The sequence below is a fragment of the Triticum aestivum genome, chromosome 6D, assembly GCF_018294505.1.
Source record: "Triticum aestivum cultivar Chinese Spring chromosome 6D, IWGSC CS RefSeq v2.1, whole genome shotgun sequence".
Lineage (NCBI taxonomy): Eukaryota > Viridiplantae > Streptophyta > Magnoliopsida > Poales > Poaceae > Triticum > Triticum aestivum.
In genome coordinates, this window is record NC_057811.1 from 449,801,325 (window position 1) to 449,819,357 (window position 18,033).

Consider the following 18,033-nt stretch of genomic DNA (forward strand, 5'->3'; position numbering starts at 1 on the left):
GGTTTCAACTTTGTTTACTTCACCGCGTGTCAGATGGGCCTCTAGTTTTCTTATTTTCACCCACTGCCACATGGGCCAGCACACGAAGATAGAGAACACGAGCTGACAAGGCAGCATGTGGACTGGTTGACCGGCCAACTAAACAATATACGGAGCTATACGCTGACACAGTAAGCGTATAATCCGTCCATAAGAGAGTTCGAGTGAGAGGGGAGGCCCGTGAGAGATAGCAGAGAGAGAGAGAGAGAAAGAGTTACTCCCTCCGTTCGATAATGTAGTGCCAACATTTTTTTAAGTCAACCTTTTGAAACTTTGACCAAGTTTATAAAGAAATTACTTATATCTACAATACCAAAGATAAATGATAGTATGAAGTAAGTACATGTTGTGATGAATCTAATGATCGTTCCAAATGTAAATGTTTTTCTCCACATATACCTGATCTAACTTTTCTGAGGTTTGACTTTTCAAAACATCCATATGCTTATGGACGTGAGAGAGTACCTAACTAGAGAGAGAGTGTGTGAAAAAGAGAGTGTGACTGAAAAAAGTGTGTGTGCGTGTGTGAAAGAGACATGGACAACACATGATAAAAGTAGAGAAAAAGCGTGTGTGTCTTATGCAAACATATCACACATGCATCTTCGACAGCGGAAGCAAGGTGAGGAGATAGTGTGTGGTTGTTTTCAACCGAGAGAGAAAGACCCCTAGCACGTGGCCAAGGGGGGTCTGACAAACAAGGGAGAGCGGTCGAGAGAGACATACGGAGAAAATGCAGACATGGGGAGGAGAGAGTGTATGTTTTCATAGAGAGATCCCCTGGAGATCGTGATGGGACTACATGGGTGGGAGATCGAGTGACATGGTCTGTGCGCGATAGAAGATACCCCGAGAGATATCGAGATAGACGTATGGATGGAAGGAGACAATACGTGTGTTCCTGATGGCTAGTGAGAGATAACCATACTTAGGGGGGAGTGCGTGCGCCTATGATGGAGTGAGGGATTATGGTACTTAGGAGGGTGCGTGTCACATAGAGAGAGAACAAGGTTGGAGAGTGTTAGATGGGTCTATGTAGCGCGAGCGAGGCATGTGTATGTGTGAACCAGGGAGATATAAAGTTTGAGAGAGATAGAGGAGCCCCGATAAGGCTGAGTGGTGCGTCAGATAGCTGAGAAGGGGAAAGAGATATTCCATCCGCCCGATAATGCAATGCATGTAAAAAATTTAGAAGTCAAACTTTGGAAACTTTGACCAAGTTTACGCAAATGTTATTTATATCTACAATACCAAAGATACATCATACGGAACTACATCTCATGATGAATCTAATGGTATATGTTCGCCGTTCTAGATGTAAATGTTTTTCTCCACGTACATGGTCAAACTTTGTGATGTTTGACTTTTCAATAAATCTATATGCTATGGACCGAAGAGAGTGCCCAAGTTGAGAGAGATCAAGTGCGTGTGGAGGAGAATGAGTGAGTGTGCAAAAAGAGTATGTGTGTGAAAGAGAAAGGGACAACAAACGAGAGAGTGTGTGTGTTTTCGTTTCTTATGCAAACATATCACGCATGCATCTCTGAGATAGAAAAGCGAGGTGAGGAGATACACGAAGATAGCTAGTGCGTGATTGTTTGCAACGGAGAGAGACACCCCTATAGCACATGTCCAATAGAGGTCTGGCTAACAAGGAACAAAGGTCGAGAGGGATGCATGGAGAACATGGACGCATGGGGAGGGAGAGAGGGTGTGTTTGTGATAGAGAGATCCCCTCGAGATCGTGAGGGGACTATATGGGTGGGAGATCGAGGGAGGTGCATGAGCGATAGAAAGATGCCCCGAGAGAAATCGAGATAGACCATGCACATGTTTGTGATGGAGACTAAGATTAGCTAGTCATTTACATATAGGGGGACTGTGTGTGCCTACAATTGAGTGAGAGACCATCATACTTGGCTAGGCATGAGATTGTGTGTGTGTGCGTGTGAGATGGAGAGAGAACGAGGGAGAGAGATAGAGTTTTAGATGGATCTATCAAGTGCGAGTGAGATATGCATGTGCATGTGTGACCCAGGGAGATGGAGAGTTTGAGAGAGAGAGGGAAGAGCTCCAAGACAACAGAGTGGTGCGTGAGAGAGTTACGGGCAACGAGCCAAGGAATTTGTGTGCGTACGATGAGTGCACCCAAGATATTTAGCTTGGACCAGAGAATCATACGTAGTGTGCGAGAGAGACCTATAGATGGAGTATATATGCATGCGAACTAATAGAGAGAGAGAGATGGAGAGAGAGGGAGAGGGATCAACAAGGTTTGTGTGTTGGATGCGTGCGACAGAATTGAAGATTTCGGCGAGAGAGAGAGAGAGAGAGAGAGAGAGAGAGAGAGAGAGAGAGAGAGAGCAGGAGTCCGGGAGAGGGGCAGGTCGAGTTTTATGCATCAAAGACTGATATAAACCATGTTTCGATATAAACTTGCATTCAAATATTTAAATTGGAGAACATGTTGTCTGCAATCCACACAAGAACGAAGATATGCGTATATCAAACAAGTTCATTAATTTGAGTTTCAACATGTTCATGGAGTACTATAATACTGTACAACATGCTACTCGATTGAGGTGTTCAATTTTGGATTTAGTTCACTATTTAGACCTAGTGAACGAGCTATTTCATTGAATCGAGATATTTCATTTTGGGTTTGATTCCCGTTTTTGAATGGGTCAACTATTTGTCATATAGTAAATCGTTAGCAACGAGCATGTAAAAAAACATTACTCCTGAGCATCATCTCTCCATCTAAAAAATAAGTGGCAAGCTAATATTTCAAAATTTGATTTGAATCGACTTGGTAAGGTAGACGTGGATGCTCGTTCTCCGAAAATTTGAACGAACCGTTAAACACCCTCTGCTCGGTGGAATTCGCTCGAGCAAATAAATGGGAGAAGCGAAATTACCGGCCTACGTGGGACACGCATCAATTGGCCCGTTGTACATCGAGGGTAGGTTCGTAACTTCATCCAAGCGCGCCTTCTCCTCGGCCGAAATGACATGTGTCGAATAATTCATAAACTATGGTCGGAAAAACAACCTTTCCTCGCCCGAAATAGCTCGCGCCCACTATTTAAAAACACGCTCTCCTCGCCCGAGATCGCTCGCACCCACTATATTTGAAAACACGCCCTCCTCGCGCGAAATCGCTCGCGCCCACTATATTTCAAAACACGCCCGAAATCGCTCGCGCCCACTATATTTCAAAACACGCCCTCCTCGCCCGAAATCGCTCGTGCCCACTATTTGGGAGAAGCAAAGTTACTCTACTATCCCCGACCCTCGGTACACAGACCCAAGCCGAGAAGCCTAAAGGCAGGGGTAGAACTGTAACTCCCCCCCCCCCACATTTCAGACAAATGCGTCCGTAAGACATGGTTCCCCTCCCAATTCCACATTCATACCTCGTGGGCGCCAAATCACCTTCTCCCCGGAAGCTCCCTTCTCCCGAGCCCCGAAACCTCAGCCCCTCCTCCATGGTGCCCCCCACCGCACCAAATTCAAAGCCGCCCTCCTCTCTAATCCAGGAGACGCTATCCATTTGCCGTCGTGCACTCGGCCGTGTGCCTCTTACTCCTTGCTGCCGGAGCTGCCTCGACGACGGCCGCGTGAACCATACCGGAGCCGATTCACCCCGGCCGTTGTTCACGGCGCCGGAGCGGCTCCAACTTTGGATCCATCCAGAGCCCCGGCGCTGCTTCCTCGTAGCTGTCGACCATCTCGACATCTCTGCTTCCCTGCCGCCGGTAGCCACCGCAACCACGCCGGCCTCACCGACTCGGCAGCTGGAGCTGCCTACTTCCCCGGGCAGCCAGATAGGTCGCACCCTCATCTCAAATCACTTTGTTTAGGCGTCAGTTGTCTGAATTTTTATTCTGGGCCAATCGATTCCCAATGGGAAGCAGCATCCCTCGAGCCGGCGGAGCTCCTAGGCTGCCGGTTGGCTGGTGTCTAACGTAAGGGTGTGGGGGTGCAAGTTCGCCGAGGAAGCAGTGCTTAGATGGCTATCATAGAGTTGCGTGGGTTGAAGGTACTGCCGCCGCCGGATCTGGATGACGGCGAGTCTTTGTGGATTGGCCCGAGGGCGGCGCAACCACGGCAGTGCGGTGGGGTAGGGAGTGGGGTTTTGGTCGGGGCCACGGATGGCGGAGGCAGGCTGCTCTGCCGGTGGTCGCTGGCTCTTCGGGGAAGATTCCGAACAGTGTCAGCCGGGAGGCACAAGACGGCCATCAAGCCATCCGGTGTAGATCGGACAGTACCAAAATAAAATAAAATCGTGTGACCCCAATTTAGTCTTCAGTCAACAGACATGTGGCCACTCCCGTACCTTGCTGTTGATCTCTTAGGGTATTTGTTTAGATCAGAGAGATGTGTCGTTCTTAACATTATGCGTTTTCTGCATATTCAGCCACACCGTCTTCCGACTCACCGCAGCTGCTCCAACAAGGGAAGCATACACCAGAAGGGAGCTATATTCCCCACTCAACAGTTACCTGCATCGAATGCGTGTGCCCGACATGGATAGCCACAACAACTGCAGGGCCATCGACAAGTCAACACATGATGCTCACTCCTATGGATGGCGGCCAGATAGGTTGTACCCTCATCTTACTTGTGTGCAACATTTATGGCTTTGTTATTCATCTAAGCATGGAAAATAGATTATCACATTTCACTGTATATTCATGCTGATCTCTTACGGGTCTTGTTCAGGAGTTAACGATGTTCCATAGTTCAGCTAAGAGACTTGTTCTTTAGGTAACGCTGTTCTATAGTTATCATCCATCAGCCAATGCTATCCCAGAGGCTAGTGATTATAGTATTATACCACTTCTAGTATAACCTATGTTGTTCTTTAATACTTTTGTGTGCCATCTAGTTAATCTCGAGTACAAATGATACATATTCTGTAGCTTTCATCTGTGTTCTCCCTTTAGTTTTTGAGACCTGTTGCTGCTAGTTAACCCAGTCCTACTATTTATGTCGTCTCCTACATGCACTCATTACATAAATCTAACTACTAGTTGTCTTCCATGCATGTCAGATATAATTTCACACACTGATTTATCCACAAGAACCTCACGGAGCAATGTAACGGCCAACAAACTTGACGTCAATGATACCCAATATGATGGAACATGTAAAGGCAGTTCTTCACAAGACTTGCAGAAAGATGATGAATCCTATTCACCTCATAAGGTCCTTGCTCTAACTTGGCCCTTGATATGGGTACAGCATGCATATAATGTCCTAGAGTGCATCTACTCTGTTGCAATGCCTTGTGCTTAGCCTACTGATCATGCATGTAAATATGGCATGCCTTCCTGTTTTTCAGTACCTATTCCATTCATGATAACATGTTTTCAAATTCAGGTACTGTCATTCTACTCTATCGCAATGCCATCTGCTTAGTTTGGACATCATGCTTCTCAATATCTTATGCATTGTTATTCATCAATATGTACTTCATCTGTCTACCATACCATGTTCTTTTTTACATTGAAGTGTTCTTCTAGTGGTCTCTTGCAATGCCATCTTAGTTTCCCAATCATGTCGCCTTAGTGTTTTTCTGTATGTATTCCGCTAGCATACAATTTTAAATTCAAGTAGTGTTTTTTTACACTGTTGTCCTATCGTATCCCTAGCTCTGACATCATACTCCCTCCGTCCGGATTACATGTCGCAAAAATGGATAAAACTGGATGTATCTAGAACTGAAATACGCCTAGACCCATCCATTTATTTCCGGATGGAGGGAATACATGTCAATATGTCATGCCTTTCTATTCTTCAGTACCTATTCCATATTTGTTGTAGCATGTTTTATAATTGAAGCACCATTCTTCTATATAAGGCATTCAAGGGGAAGACGAGTATGTTAGAATCTGAAGGGTTACAAACCAGGTCTTTGCAAACGATCCAAATGCCAGGAGATAATAAACCAACTCCAGTTTTCATAGATACTGCTCCAGCACAGAGAAACCCAACTCCCACTGATAATAAGCAGATTCCAGTGGCCAAAGAACTAGTCCGCTCCGGTCCAGCAAAACTATGTCAACTCCATTCTAAGAAGCGTGTGCGTATCCTCGCATCATGAAATTTTATAGCATTCTGATCATATTTTCTACATGTTTCTTACCCATCTCTCTTTTAGAAAATAAGGTTAAACGATAGAAGACTTCCTCCATTGGGATCGTATTCGAGGAAAGTATCTTGCGGGAATTCTCTGTGCTCCAATGCTGATGTAAGTACCTGTTGTATATCACTATATTTTTTCATCAGCATGTATTTTGTTAATCGGCGTGAATCCAACCTTTATCTGATCTAAAATTAGTTGTAGCAAAATGTTAAAGGCGACAATGTTGATTTTTGTAAGGAAAACTGCCTGGTAGTTTTGCATACTGAGCTGCATGAGTGTACTATCTCATATCATGCACATTACTGAATTGTTGTGCTGCTCTGGTTGCCCATCCATTCATTGTGTCAATGTTGCTTTCGTATTACCTTACCTGGCTGATGATAGATGTGCCATATTGTGTTAATTTGGTGTAGGCTGGTGTGGTCTGGTTACCCAAACATTCGTTGTGTCAAGGTTGCTTTCCTATTATCTGACCTGGCCAATGATAGCAATGCTTGTGTGTTAATTTGGTGCAGGCTGCTGAAGATAAGAAGACAAACTCTGAAAACAGCAAGGCAACCCCATTGTTTCTTTGCAATAAATCTAGGCCAGGTAATATGGCAATAACTCTTGATTAATGTGTTCGGTTCCCCTCCTAATTTATGTTATGATGCAGTGGTCGAGACACTCTCCACTATCAATAATACAAGCCTGCCAAAATCGCCATCTGAATCTGTTCAGTTTCCTCTGTCTCGAATGCAACGGAAAAAATGTATGTTTGTGAACCAATTAATGGTTGAAGCAATGATGGAAATGGTGGAGGAATCAGAGGTGCACATTCGTGCGCAACAAGAACTGATCAATGTTTTCAGAGACAGTGTAGTAAAGCAGCAAGAACTTGCCCACATGCTTATGGGCATCATCCGTGCTGAGGTTGCAGATTGTGACATTGTAGATCGTTAGGTTCTGTTCATTTATTTGCACTGGCATCAATCTTTGATTGCCCAGTGGATGTAATTTCTTGTAATATATGCTGGATGCGCAACGTTTTTCCCTATATGTCGTACCTTTGCTTGATCGATTTTGGTCCTATGCATAATTGCTCGTCGTAATGGGCTCAAAATATCTAATTGGGCCTAAAGACATGTACGAACTTTAGTAGGCCCATTAAGTTAATGGGCCGTTACCAGGCCGAAAGTTAATGGTCGGCCCTCTTACCTCACGAGTCGTTAATAGGCCGACATCGAAGCGGGCAACGGGCGGGCCCAATTGATTTCACGGGCTGTTAACAGGCCGATACTAGGTCGGGCTACATATGGCCCAACTATACTGTGGGCCTTTAGTAGGTCGAAAGAGACAGCGGGCTCGTACTGGACCATGAAGAGCATGGGCCGCGAAGAGGCCGAAAGTCAGGTCGTACTGTAAATGGCCCAACTGTCTTGTGGGCCTTTAGCAGGCCGAAAGAGAAACCGGGCTGGTATTGGACCATGAAGAGCATGGGCCGTGAAAAGGCCAAAACTCAGGTCTGACTGCAAATGGCCCAACTCACTTATGGGCCATCAACAGGCTGAAAGACACACTGGGCCGGAAATTGGCCCAACACTTAAATGGGTCGCTAAAAGGCCGAAAGATGTACATCTTGAAAATTGGCCCATCCCTTGAATGGGCCGTTAACAGGCCGAAACCACATCGGGCCGATATTGAGCCCAAATATATAGCAGGCTATTAACGGGCTCAAACTGACGATGGGCTGCAATGGTGCCAAATCATTAACGGGCCATTGACGGGCCGAATTGGCACATATCGTATGGGCCGTGGGCTTAAATGGACCTGACACAAGTAGGCCTTATATGGGCCGGCCTGCTAATTCTTACTGGGCCGGCATTTTTCACCGGAATGGGCCACTGTTGGGCCGTGCCATGTGTCGATCTGTCATAGGCGCCTCCTGTCCAATGAGTGGATGACATCTGTCCCAACGGTGAGTCGACACGTGGTTCCTCCGGCCAATGAGAATTTTACACGTGGAAAATCCCCATTGGTCCGGGCTGTTACGGGTTATCGGATCCAAACCGAAACCCAATAGCTTAACGGCGACTCGTTATGGTGGATGCCACATGTCGGTCACCCTTGACGAAAGCACTTCTATGACGCGCGATTTATCGTCATGGAAGTGGACACTTCTGTGATGATAATTTTGGTAATGTCATGGAACACTTCTACGACAGCACAGGTATGATTATCTTGATTCTGTCATAAAATCGTCATGGATGTACATGCATGACAGAAAACATGACCTACTGTGACAAACACATATCATCACGAAAGTGTATTTTTTTTGTAGTGACAGTGCCTCTTTTTAATTGTGAGACAACAGTGACTCCCAAAACTAACTCCTATCCATGACTCTAGAGACCACCCACCCGTGCCTCCAGAGGCTACATGGCCGCGTGCCTCCGGAGAATCCACACATGTGCATGCACGCACATACCTCTAGTGCATCAACCGTGGCTAGCTGCTCCGCACACGTGACTGCAGATGCTTCACAGCGGTGCCTCCAAAGGATCCACACATGTGCATGCCCGCACATACCTCTAGTGCCTCAACCGTGGATAGCTGCTCCGCACACGTGACTGCAGATGCTTCACACCCGTGCCTCCGGAGGATCCACACATGTGCATGCACGCACATATCTCTAGTGCCTCAACCGTGGCTAGCTGCTACGCACACATGACTGCACATGCTTCAAACCCGTGCTTTTCCAGGCAAAGGAGCATGGCTTTTGCACGAACTATATAAAGAATTTCTCCTGAGTTCTGAACTTCTTATAGAATATGTTGAACTTCAGCAAACAACCACATGCAAGAACCAACATGTTGCACGACCAACACACACTTCAACCTATGCACCCCCTTCAAGATGTTTATGAAAATTTAAACGAGCCGAAGGTGAGCAGGAGGTTCCCCGCGCCGGAGGCGCCATGTGACACCAAGACGGAGAACGTGCCGCACGGACCAACACGTTGCACGACCTACACACACTTCGACCTATGCCCCCCTTCAAGATGTTTATGAAAACTAAACGAGCCGAAGGCGAGTAGGAGGTTCCTCCGCGCCAGAGGCGCCGTATGACACAACGACGGACAACGCGCCGCATAGACCAACATGCTGCACGACCAACACACACTTCGACCTATGCCCCTGAAGGAAATATGCCCTAGAGGCAATAATAAAGTTATTATTTATTTCTTATTTCATGATAAATGTTTATTATTCATGCTAGAATTGTATTAATCGCAAACATAATACTTGTGTGAATACGTAGACAAACAGAGTGTCACTAGTATGCCTCTACTTGACTAGCTCGTTGATCAAAGATGGTTATGTTTCCTAGCCATAGACATGGGTTGTCATTTGATTAATGGGATCACATCATTAGGAGAATGATGTGATTGACTTGACCCATTCCGTTGGCTTAGCACTCGATCGTTTAGTATGTTGCTATTGCTTTCTTCATGACTTATACATGTTCCTATGACTATGAGATTATGCAACTCCCATTTACCGGAGGAACACTTTGTGTGCTACCAAACGTCACAACGTAACTGGGTGATTAAAAAGGTGCTCTACAGGTGTCTCCGAAGGTACTTGTTGGGTTGGCGTATTTCGAGATTAGGATTTGTCACTCCGATTGTCGGAGAGGTATCTCTGGGCCCACTCAGTAATGCACATCACTTAAGCCTTGCAAGCATTGCAACTAATGAGTTAGTTGCGGGATGATGTATTATGGAACGAGTAAAGAGACTTGCCGGTAACGAGATTGAACTAGGTATTGAGATACCGATGATCGAATCTCGGGCAAGTAACATACCGATGACAAAGGGAACAACGTATGTTGTTATGCGGTCTGACCGATAAAGATCTTCGTAGAATATGTGGGAGCCAATATGAGCATCCAGGTTCCGCTATTGGTTATTGACCGGAGACGTGTCTCGGTCATGTCTACATAGTTCTCGAACCCGTAGGGTCCGCACGCTTAAAGTTTCGATGACGGTTATATTATGATTTTATGAGTTTTGATGTACCGAAGGTTGTTCGGAGTCCCGGATGTGATCACGGACATGACGAGGAGTCTCGAAATGGTCGAGACATGAAGATTGATATATTGGAAGCCTATATTTGGATATTGGAAGTGTTCCGGGTGAAATCGGGATTTTACCGGAGTACCGGAGGGGTTACCGGAACCACCCGGGGGTTTAATGGGCCATAGTGGGCCTTAGTGGAGAAGAGGAGAGGCGGCCAGGGCAGGGCCGCGCGCCCCTCCCCCTCTAGTCCGAATAGGACAAGGATAGGGGGGCGGCGCCCCCCTTTCCTTCTTCTCCTCTTCCTCGTTCCCCCCTTCTCCTAATCCAACAGGGAAGGGAGGGAGTCCTACTCCCGATGGGAGTAGGACTCCTCCTGGCGCGCCCCTCCTGGCCGGCCGCACCTCCCCCCCTTGCTCCTTTATATACGGGGGAAGGGGGCACCCCAAAGACACAACAATTGATTTGATCTTTTAGCCGTGTGCGGTGCCCCCCTCCACCATAGTCCACCTCGATAATACTGTAGCGGTGCTTAGGCGAAGCCCTGCGTCGGTAGAACATCATCATCGTCACCACACCGTCGTGCTGACGAAACTCTCCCTCAACACTCGGCTGGATCGGAGTTCGAGGGACGTCATCGGGCTGAACGTGTGCTGAACTCGGAGGTGTCGTGCGTTCGGTACTTGATCGGTCGGATCGTGAAGAGTACGACTACATCAACCGCATTATGCTAACGCTTCCGCTTTCGGTCTACGAGGGTACGTGGACAACACTCTCCCCTCTCGTTGCTATGCATCACCATGATCTCACGTGTGCGTAGGAAATTTTTTGAAATTACTACGTTCCCCAACAGTGGCATCCGAGCCAGGTTTTATGCGTAGATGTCATATGCACGAGTAGAACACAAGTGAGTTGTGGGCGATATAAGTCATACTACTTACCAGCATGTCATACTTTGGTTCGGCTGTATTGTTGGATGAAGCGGCCCGGACCGACATTACGCGTACGCTTACGCGAGACTGGTTCTACTGACGTGCTTTGCACACAGGTGGCTGGCGGGTGTCAGTTTCTCCAACTTTAGTTGAACCGAGTGTGGCTACGCCCGGTCCTTGCGAAGGTTAAAACAGCACCAACTTGACAAACTATCGTTGTGGTTTTGATGCGTAGGTAAGAACAGTTCTTGCTCAGCCCGTAGCAGCCACATAAAACTTGCAACAACAAAGTAGAGGACGTCTAACTTGTTTTTGCAGGGCATGTCGTGATGTGATATGGTCAAAGCATGATGCTAAATTTATTGTATGAGATGATCATGTTTTGTAACCGAGTTATCGGCAACTAGCAGGAGCCATATGGTTGTCGCTTTATTGTATGCAACGCAATCGCCCTGTAATGCTTTACTTTATCACTAAGCGGTAGCGATAGTCGTAGAAGCATAAGATTGGCGAGACGACAACGATGCTACGATGGAGATCAAGGTGTCGCGCCGGTGACGATGGTGATCATGACGGTGCTTCGGAGATGGAGATCACAAGCACAAGATGATGATGGCCATATCATATCACTTATATTGATTGCATGTGATGTTTATCTTTTATGCATCTTATCTTGCTTTGATTGACGGTAGCATTATAAGATGATCTCTCACTAAATTTCAAGATAAAAGTGTTCTCCCTGAGTATGCACTATTGCCAAAGTTCGTCGTGCCTAGACACCACGTGATGATCGGGTGTGATAAGCTCTACGTCCATCTACAACGGGTGCAAGCCAGTTTTGCACACGCAGAATACTCAGGTTAAACTTGACGAGCCTAGCATATGCAGATATGGCCTCGGAACACTGAGACCGAAAGGTCGAGCATGAATCATATAGTAGATATGATCAACATAGTGATGTTCACCATTGAAAGCTACTCCATTTCACGTGATGATCGGTTATGGTTTAGTTGATTTGGATCACGTGATCACTTAGAGGATTAGAGAGATGTCTATCTAAGTGGGAGTTCTTAAGTAATATGATTAATTGAACTTAAATTTATCATGAACTTAGTACCTGATAGTTTCTTGCTTGTCTATGTTGATTGTAGATAGATGGCCCGAGCTGTTGTTCCGTTGAATTTTAATGCGTTCCTTGAGAAAGCAAAGTTGAAAGATGATGGTAGCAATTACACGGACTGGGTCCATAACTTGAGGATTATCATCAATGCTGCACAGAAGAATTACGTCCTGGAAGCACCGCTAGGTGCCAAACCTGCTGCAGGAGCAACACCAGATGTTATGAACATCTGGCAGAGCAAAGCTGATGACTACTCGATAGTTCAGTGTGCCATGCTTTACGGCTTAGAATCGGGACTTCAACAACGTTTTGAACGTCATGGAGCATATGAGATGTTCCAGGAGTTGAAGTTAATATTTCAAGCAAATGCCCGGATTGAGAGATATGAAGTCTCCAATAAGTTCTACAGCTGCAAGATGGAGGAGAATAGTTCTGTCAGTGAGCATATACTCAAAATGTCTGGGTATAACAATCACTTGATTCAACTGGGAGTTAATCTTCCGGATGATAGCGTCATTGACAGAATTCTTCAATCACTGCCACCAAGCTACAAGAGCTTCGTGATGAACTATAACATGCAAGGGATGGATAAGACGATTCCCGAGCTCTTCGCAATGCTAAAGGCTGCGGAGGTAGAAATCAAGAAGGAGCATCAAGTGTTGATGGTCAATAAGACCACCAGTTTCAAGAAAAAGGGCAAAGGGAAGAAGAAGGGGAACTTCAAGAAGAACAGCAAGCAAGTTGCTGCTCAAGAGAAGAAACCCAAGTCTGGACCTAAGCCTGAGACTGAGTGCTTCTACTGCAAGCAGACTGGTCACTGGAAGCGGAACTGCCCCAAGTATTTGGCGGATAAGAAGGATGGCAAGGTGAACAAAGGTATATGTGATATACATGTTATTGATGTGTACCTTACCAGAGCTCGCAGTAGCACCTGGGTATTTGATACTGGTTCTGTTGCTAATATTTGCAACTCAAAACAGGGACTACGGATTAAGCGAACACTGGCCAAGGACGAGGTGACGATGCGCGTGGGAAACGGTTCCAAAGTCGATGTGATCGCCGTCGGCACGCTACCTCTACATCTACCTTCGGGATTAGTATTAGACCTAAATAATTGTTATTTGGTGCCAGCGTTGAGCATGAACATTATATCTGGATCTTGTTTGATGCGAGACGGTTATTCATTTAAATCAGAGAATAATGGTTGTTCTATTTATATGAGTAATATCTTTTATGGTCATGCACCCTTGAAGAGTGGTCTATTTTTGATGAATCTCGATAGTAGTGATACACATATTCATAATGTTGAAGCCAAAAGATGCAGAGTTGATAATGATAGTGCAACTTATTTGTGGCACTGCCGTTTGGGTCATATTGGTGTAAAGCGCATGAAGAAACTCCATACTGATGGACTTCTGGAATCACTTGATTATGAATCACTTGGTACTTGCGAACCATGCCTCATGGGCAAGATGACTAAAACGCCGTTCTCCGGAACTATGGAGCGAGCAACTGATTTATTGGAGATCATACATACTGATGTATGTGGACCAATGAATATTGAGGCTCGCGGCGGTATCGTTATTTTCTCACCTTCACAGATGATTTAAGCAGATATGGGTATATCTACTTAACGAAACATAAGTCTGAAACATTTGAAAAGTTCAAAGAATTTCAGAGTGAAGTTGAAAATCATCGTAACAAGAAAATAAAGTTTCTACAATCTGATCGTGGAGGAGAATATTTGAGTTACGAGTTTGGTCTACATTTGAAACAATGCGGAATAGTTTCGCAACTCACGCCACCCGGAACACCACAGCGTAATGGTGTGTCCGAACGTCGTAATCGTACTTTACTAGATATGGTGCGATCTATGATGTCTCTTACTGATTTACCGCTATCATTTTGGGGTTATGCTTTAGAGACGGCCGCATTCACGTTAAATAGGACACCATCAAAATCCGTTGAGACGACGCCTTATGAACTGTGGTTTGGCAAGAAACCAAAGTTGTCGTTTCTTAAAGTTTGGGGCTGCGATGCTTATGTGAAAAAGCTTCAACCTGATAAGCTCGAACCCAAATCGGAGAAATGTGTCTTCATAGGATACCCAAAGGAGACTGTTGGGTACACCTTCTATCACAGATCCGAAGGCAAGACATTCGTTGCTAAGAATGGATCCTTTCTAGAGAAGGAGTTTCTCTCGAAAGAAGTGAGTGGGAGGAAAGTAGAACTTGATGAGGTAACCATACCTGCTCTCTTATTGGAAAGTAGTTCATCACAGAAACCGGTTCCTGTGACGTCTATACCAATTAGTAAGGAAGTTAATGATGATGATCATGGAACTTCAGATCAAGTTGTTACTGAACCTCATAGGTCAACCAGAGTAAGATCCGCACCAGAGTGGTACGGTAATCATGTTCTGGAGGTTATGTTAGTAGACCATGACGAACCTACGAACTATGAAGAAGCGATGGTGAGCCCAGATTCCGCAAAATGGCTTGAAGCCATGAAATCTGAGATGGGATCCATGTATGAGAACAAAGTGTGGACTTTGGTTGACTTGCCCGATGATCGGCAAGCCATTGAGAATAAATGGATCTTCAAGAAGAAGACTGACGCTGACGGTAATGTTACTGTCTATAAAGCTCAACTTGTTGCAAAAGGTTTTCGACAAGTTCAAGGGATTGACTACGATGAGACTTTCTCACCCGTAGCAATGCTTAAGTCTGTCCGAATCATGTTAGCAATTGCCGCATTTTATGATTATGAAATTTGGCAAATGGATGTCAAAACTGCATTCCTGAATGGATTTCTGGAAGAAGAGTTGTATATGATGCAACCGGAAGGTTTTGTCGATCCAAAGGGAGCTAACAAAGTGTGCAAGCTCCAGCGATCCATTTATGGACTAGTGCAAGCCTCTCGGAGTTGGAATAAACGCTTTGATAGTGTGATCAAAGCATTTGGTTTTGTACAGACTTTTGGAGAAGCCTGTATTTACAAGAAAGTGAGTGGGAGCTCTGTAGCATTTCTGATATTATATGTGGATGACATATTGCTGATTGGAAATGATATAGAATTTCTGGATAGCATAAAGGGATACTTGAATAAGAGTTTTTCAATGAAAGACCTCGGTGAAGCTGCTTATATATTGGGCATCAAGATCTATAGAGATAGATCAAGACGCTTAATTGGACTTTCACAAAGCACATACCTTGACAAAGTTTTGAAGAAGTTCAAAATGGATCAAGCAAAGAAAGGGTTCTTGCATGTGTTACAAGGTGTGAAGTTGAGTAAGACTCAATGCCCGACCACTTCAGAAGATAGAGAGAAGATGAAATGCTGTGTACCAGACCTATGCTTCAGCCATAGGCTCTATCATGTATGCAATGCTGTGTACCAGACCTGATGTGTGCCTAGCTATAAGTTTAGCAGGGAGGTACCAAAGTAATCTAGGAGTGGATCACTGGACAGCGGTCAAGAACATCCTGAAATACCTGAAAAGGACTAAGGATATGTTTCTCGTTTATGGAGGTGACAAAGACCTAGTCGTAAATGGTTACGTCGATGCAAGCTTTGACACTGATCTGGACGATTCTAAATCGCAAACCGGATACGTGTTTACATTGAACGGTGGAGCTGTCAGTTGGTGCAGTTCTAAACAAAGCGTTGTGGCGGGATCTACATGCGAAGCGGAGTACATAGCTGCTTCGGAAGCAGCAAATGAAGGAGTCTGGATGAAGGAGTTCATATCCGATCTAGGTGTCATACCTAGTGCATCGGGTCCAATGAAAATCTTTTGTGACAATACTGGAGCAATTGCCTTGGCGAAGGAATCCAGATTTCACAAGAGAACCAAGCACATCAAGAGACGCTTCAATTCCATCCGGGATCTAGTCCAGGTGGGAGACATATAAATTTGCAAGATATATACGGATCTGAATGTTGCAGACCCGTTGACTAAGCCAGATTCCACGAGCACCAAGACTCCATGGGTGTTAGAATCATTACTGTGTAATCTAGATTATTGACTCTAGTGCAAGTGGGAGACTGAAGGAAATATGCCCTAGAGGCAATAATAAAGTTATTATTTATTTCCTTATATCATGATAAATGTTTATTATTCATGCTAGAATTGTATTAACCGGAAACATAATACTTGTGTGAATACATAGACAAACAGAGTGTCACTAGTATGCCTCTACTTGACTAGCTCATTGGTCAAAGATGGTTATGTTTCCTAGCCATAGACATGGGTTTTCATTTCATTAATGGGATCACATCATTAGGAGAATGATGTGATTGACTTGACCCATTCCGTTGGCTTAGCACTCGATCGTTTAGTGTGTTGCTATTGCTTTCTTCATGACTTATACATGTTCCTATGACTATGAGATTATGCAACTCCCGTTTACCGGAGGAACACTTTGTGTGCTACCAAACGTCACAACGTAACTAGGTGATTATAAAGGTGCTCTATAGGTGTCTCCGAAGGTACTTGCTGGGTTGGCGTATTTCGAGATTAGGATTTGCCACTCCGATTGTCGGAGAGGTATCTCTGGGCCCACTCGGTAATGCACATCACTTAAGCCTTGCAAGCATTGCAACTAATGAGTTAGTTGCGGGATGACGTATTACGGAACGAGTAAAGGGACTTGCCGGTGACGAGATTGAACTAGGTATTGAGATACCGACGATCGAATCTCGGGCAAGTAACATACCGATGACAAAGGGAACAACGTATGTTGTTATGCGGTCTGACCGATAAAGATCTTCGTAGAATATGTGGGAGCCAATATGAGCATCTAGGTTCCGCTATTGGTTATTGACCGGAGACGTGTCTCGGTCATGTCTACATAGTTCTCGAACCCGTAGGGTCCGCATGCTTAAAGTTTCGATGACGGTTATATTATGAGTTTATGAGTTTTGATGTACCGAAGGTTGTTCGGAGTCCCGGATGTGATCACGGACATGACGAGGAGTCTCGAAATGGTCGAGACATGAAGATTGATATATTGGAAGCCTATATTTGGATATCGGAAGTGTTCCGGGTGAAATTGGGATTTTACCGGAGTACGGGAGGGGTTACCGGAACCCCCCGGGGGTTTAATGGGCCATAGTGGGCTTTAGTGGAGAAGAGGAGAGGCGGCCAGGGCAGGGCCGCGCGCCCCTCCCCCTCTAGTCCAAATAGGACAAGGAGAGGGGGCGCCCCCCCCCCCCTTTCCTTCTTCTCCTCTTCCTCCTTCCCCCTTTCTCCTAATCCAACAAGGAAGGGAGGGAGTCCTACTCCCGGTGGGAGTAGGACTCCTCCTGGCGCGCCCCTCCTGGCCGGCCGCACCTCCCCCATTGCTCCTTTATATACGGGGGCAGGGGGCACCCCAAAGACACAACAATTGATTTGATCTTTTAGCCGTGTGCGGTGCCCCCCTCCACCATAGTCCACCTCGATAATACTGTAGCGGTGCTTAGGCGAAGCCCTGCATCGGTAGAACATCATCATTGTCACCACGCCATCGTGCTGACGAAACTCTCCCTCAACACTCGGCTGGATCGGAGTTCGAGGGATGTCATCGGGCTGAACGTGTGCTGAACTCGGAGGTGCCGTGCATTCGGTACTTGATCGGTCGGATCGTGAAGACGTACGACTACATCAACCGCGTTGTGCTAACGCTTCCGCTTTCGGTATACGAGGGTACATGGACAACACTCTCCCCTCTCGTTGCTATGCATCACCATG